Raw genomic sequence first — 5,572 nt, 5'->3', positions numbered from 1 at the left:
CTTTAAGGAGTTCTGGATTTACATCATAAATTATGAATCTTTTTTCCTTGAAACCTTTGATTAAGTCAACTGATTTTGTTGGTATAGTGAAATTGTTCCCAAATTGTCTGTAGCATATTCCAACCTCAGATGAGATTTCTGCACCTAAAATTTACAAGTAGTAGAACTGACTGAGTTACTATAAGTAAAATATTCAAATAGAACTAACATTATTTTGTATAAATATATTAATATAGGTACTATCTGCAATGTGTGAATGAAAAATATCAGTGGACTTTTCGATCTTCAAGTCAAAAAGAGTCAGAGGTCTTCATGGTGATAAGATTCTTTGATGTTCACACCTGTGCAATTGCAGATAGAATGCTTTCATAACGTCATGCTACTTCATTGACCATTGCTGAAATGGTCAAAAACAAGTATCCAACTATGAAATCATCATTCACTCCCGCAGAGATCATGGATGAAATGAGAAACAGTCATAGGATTAGAATGAACTATAAAAAGGCGTACAGAGAAAAAGAAAAGGCAATTGAACTAGTCAGAGGTCCCCTACGTGAATCATATGCTAATCTGCTAGCTTACTTGTATATGGTAAATACAATCAATCCAGGTTCGTATACAAGGCTACACAAGACAAAGGACAATCACTTTATATATGCTTTTGTCGCATTGAATGCATCCATTAAAGGATGGGAATATTGCATGCCAACTATAGTTGTTGATGGCACTTTCCTTAAATCAGCATACCGGGGGACCATGTTGTGTGCTAGCGTGTTTGATGCAGCAGGTCAGTTTAATGATATTTTTTCAGATACAATAGTACTTCCTTAAAAGAAGTAGAAATTCAGCTTTTTAACACAATTACAAATTCCAAAAAGCTTAATATGCATTATTCATACTAGTCTAAGATGTTTGACTTTTTTCACTTGCATAATCAGGGAAAATTCTACCATTAGCATATTCTATTGTGGATTCTGAAAATGATGCTTCATGGGAATGGTTTTTAGTATGTTTAAAATAGCATATGGTGAAAAAAAAATATGTCCATAGTATCTGATCGGCATAAAAATATATTAAAGGCTGCTGCAAAGGTATATCCATACGCAGCTCATTGTATATGCATCTATCATCTATGGAACAACATCAAAGGAAAATTCAAGAAGAATCAGAAGCAACTAAAAGGAATTTTTTTTGCAATAGCTCGTACTTACATAAAGAAAAGTTTTGATCGACTAATGGAAGATGCAAACAAAATCGATGAGAGACTGAGGCCTTACCTATTTGAAATTGTCTATGAAAAATAGTCCATAGCACATTCAAATGTCAATAGATCAATGGTGATGACTTCAAATATTGCAAATTCGTTGAATTCAACAAATAGAGAGGCAAGAGAACTGCCAGTAAAGAAGCTGCTACAATTTATAATAGATTTGGTAATAAAATGGAATAATAGAAATAGAATGAATGCATAGGCAACATTTACTGAATTGGGAAAGAAGTACAACACAATAATGAGGGAATTTTTTTTTATTAGACAAAATAAAGGTAAAGAAACTTTATTGTTATTTGTATTTCATACTGACTAATAATTATTGTGGTATGGTACATTTGCTTAATGTTTTATTGTATATTACAGGTAATGGCTTCTACCAGTCATGTGTATGTTGTGATTGATGAAATTCAAAAGCGAAGCATTATGTGTATACGTGAAAAAAGATGTAGCTGCCTATAATTTCAGGTTGATGGAATCCCATGTCCTCATGTTATGGCTACATTGAGTTACACTCATATAAATGTACAATCCTACTGTGCAGCTTATTACACAAAGTAAAACTATTTGAAAGCCTATAAATTTCCAATTATTCCACTTCCTGATGAATCAATGTGGCACATTCCAACAGAAGTATTGGATATCATATTAATACCACCAATCTAGAAGCCGAGACCAGGTAGACCAAAGAATAGCAATCGAGGCAAAGGCATTATGGACTACATGTCTGCACAGAAAGTATCATGTGAACGGTGTGGAAAGGTTGGACACAATGAAAGAACCTACGTAAATGCCCTAACAAAAATTTGACAAGACATTCTTATAGTTTCTCTTTTCTTTTTTCAAATAGGACAATTCATTCTAGATTGCAAAACATATTACAGGAATTGATTTCACATTTAAGCTGAAATGTGAAAATTTGTCTATTTTTACATGAAATGTAATAGCTAATGCCTAAGATCTTACATTTTAAGCTTCCTAGTTTGATTGCTAATGAAATATTTTGACATTATATGGATTTCAACTTCTATTTTTCATTGTCTTTATGATATCTTTTTGAGGAATTTATTTAGTAATATGATGTGTATATATATAAGTCTATACACGAGTTTTATTCAATACATACTTTTGAGCGTCATCTGTATAATATACAATACTAGTTAAATGACATCATATAAAGGTGATATGAATGTGTCCAGAGAGAAAATGTTTATCCTATTGCTGTTCATCATAGCATGACTATAATGACAGTCATTTTATATATTCTTCTTCAGGTTCCTAGAGATATAGTTCAACTTGGTTTTGGTATTTGGTGCAATTTGGACTATAGCAACTCAAGGTTTGGATGTCCATTTCTTCAAGACCCAATGAATATCTCTATTACTCGAACTCTTCAAAAATATCAACAAGAGCATGTTGGATTCGCTAAAACTAGTATAATTTTGGAGAATGAGTCCCCGTAACTTAGGTGAATAGACCTAAAAGGTTCGACAAATCGATGAAATCTAACTAGTAACTTTATTTGTGGAAATGGGAAGAAAAATAACCTTACAACAGCCAACCAACCAATAGGATATGTAAGTTGCAACTTTTTTATGCAATCTGTTAATATAAAAGCATACAAGCACGTCTATCTTGTTGTCAACTTCAATGTAGGACTTAGGAAGAACAAGTTCAGTTTAGGGGCACCAAAAGAACAGAGTTCTCTTAAGCTGCTTAATAATGCAAGAAATCTCTCTTGTGTTAATGATTTCAACTTGTGAAAGTTTTTAGATCCTAAAAATTGTATATCTAGTGTTCTGTTATTGTACTTGCAAAGTCTATATAAATATTTGAGTTCATACATTATTCCCAAAAGGAGTTTCTTTGTATATAGTTTGAACATATCAATTTGCTTCAGAAAATTGAGTATCAATTAAGTATCAATGTTGTTTTTTATGTAGTATATATACTTTCTAAATGTGGTATTAAACTGTATCAATGTAGTAAAAAATTATCCAATAATATATTATTGGGAGATGAATTATTCAATGATCTTTGATTCTTGACAGTGTATCTTTCTGAAACGAGGAAGTTAGGACTGGTCGGGGTCCCTCCTTATCGAACATTTGTCTTGGATGAGCTTCGAGAGGCCACAAATAAATTTGATATATCAAATCTAATTGGTGCAAGCTCCAGTGGGCAGGTATTATGAATTTCCTTATTGAATACCGTAAGACCATTTGAACAATGTTAATTCACATATACTATTTATTAGTTCATTCCTCAGTTCTCTTGCATCTATTGTGAATACTGATTGTACTTTTCTGCATCCTGAATAATAGATTTACAAAGGGTGACTTACGAATGGTGCTGTGGTTGCTATAAGAAGCATAAGAATGAGGAAGAGGCGGAGCGTCCAGTCCTACACTAATCAACTAGGGCATATTTCAAAGATCAGATACTACCATTTAGTTAGTACTATAATGCAATCAAGATGACTCGAGTGTTAGCCAGATATGTTTTCTCCTGAAAATTGTATATCTAGTGTTCTGTCATTGTACTTGCAAAGTCTATATGAACATTTGAGTTTATACATTATTCCCAAAAGGAGTTTCTTTGTATATAGTTTGAACATATCAATTTTCTTCAGAAAATTATCCAATAATGTGTTGTTGGGGGATGAATTGCCTAATAATCTTTGATTCTTGATAGGGCATCTTTCTGAAACGAGGAAGTTGAACTGCTTGGTGTCCCTTCTTATCGAACGTTTGTCTTGTATGAGCTTCAAGAGGCCACAAATAACTTTGATATATCAAATCCAAGCTTGTTGGCCTCATCAAATGACCTCGTGGCTTTGTCAAGTATAGAATAGTTGAAGTTCAAGCTGATGTCATGAAGGATCTCTACTAGTTTCTCAGCACTATTTTCACCTAATAAGATCGAATTTCCTAGGAAAGAAAAGCACGAGTAAGCCATAATGCCAGTTAATACTCTAAACCTGCCTTCGGTACAGTTGTGTGTGCATATCGTAAGGTATATCTGTTCATTGTCGATATTCCAATGACTTCTCTAACTGATTTTAGCACAAAAGTATTTACCTTTCCTCTTCTTCTGGATTTGTTTGTTCTTCCAGACACTAATACCAATGAAATCTCCTACTCTCAAAACGATAACGGAACTAACAACAATGACAATGACTACAACTTTTCCTGTAATATGGTGATTTAAAATTACGCATTTAGTCGATAAATCACAGGCAAACAAGGACTAAAAAAGGAGGGAAATACCTCTTGATGATGAGCCTACACTGGTCAAAAGAGCATTGAGAAAATTCGTATCAGAATACCTCATGAAACATCCAATGTATAGAGCTCTACTTTCTGACAAAGGTAAGCATCCCAACATAGAGGCAGATGAATTTTGCAAACATGCTGTACAGGAGTTTGCGCTCAAAGTCTTATAGCAATTAGCGAGGACGTAAGTTGTATCTTTGGAAGAACTAGGCACTAATACTTGAGCATGCGCAGATCCATTATTACTCGGTGCATTTGCAAGTGCTTGCTGAACAATTCGCCTAGTGGTCTGTGGGAACAATGTACTCTTTGTGGTCCTGTTTCCGCATATATGCCTATCCTCTGGACCTTAATATTGGTCATAGAAAGTGTAATCCTCCTTTTGCATAAAGTAGCCATCAAGATAAATTCGCCCTCCGTTATAAGAGAAGAACTGGGGCAGAATCATTCGCGCTTCAGAACAGCACAAGAAACAGTCGAGTAAGGAAAGATCACCATAGCATTGGGCAAGTCCATAGCTAGCGTCCGGTCCAGTACCTATAACTGCAACTCCATATCCTCTAGTTCTCATTTGTTGGCTTATAGTTTCCATAACTCCAACAAAATTTGGGACGAAAGTCATCGTATTAAGCTCGAGTTGAGTTCTACATGTGATCTTGACTGTCTGAGATCTTGGTTCAGCCACTGATATATTTGGTAGAAGTAGAACTAACATAATAACAAAGAGACTACATACAATTGAAGAGAATGGTATCTCCATTTTGCTAGATGGACTGTACAACATAGAAAACATTGTGAGAGGACTAAGCAACCAAACCCTAATAGCTACAAATCACTATGCGATAATCACCACCATCAGTCACTGTGATATATCACCAATCACAATTATCACCACCACTATCTATTAAATGAAAGAGTTTAAACATATGGGGCAATAGAAGTTTAACTAAACCGCTCTGTGGCAAATTAATTTGGCAAAGTATGAAAATTACTATACTTTCTACAGCAGCAACTAAGGTATGACTAA

At 34.2% G+C, this 5,572-nt stretch overlaps 1 pseudogene; it reads right to left on the bottom strand.

The window, feature by feature from the left end:
• Positions 1–4,036: 4,036 nt before the first annotated feature.
• LOC107844417 lies at positions 4,037–5,305 on the bottom strand (annotated as a pseudogene).
• Positions 5,306–5,572: the final 267 nt, after the last annotated feature.

This window comes from Capsicum annuum, chromosome 10, assembly GCF_002878395.1.
Source record: "Capsicum annuum cultivar UCD-10X-F1 chromosome 10, UCD10Xv1.1, whole genome shotgun sequence".
Taxonomy (NCBI): domain Eukaryota; kingdom Viridiplantae; phylum Streptophyta; class Magnoliopsida; order Solanales; family Solanaceae; genus Capsicum; species Capsicum annuum.
The sequence above is the reverse complement of the archived record's forward strand: the minus strand, read 5'-3'. Positions and strand labels throughout refer to the sequence as shown.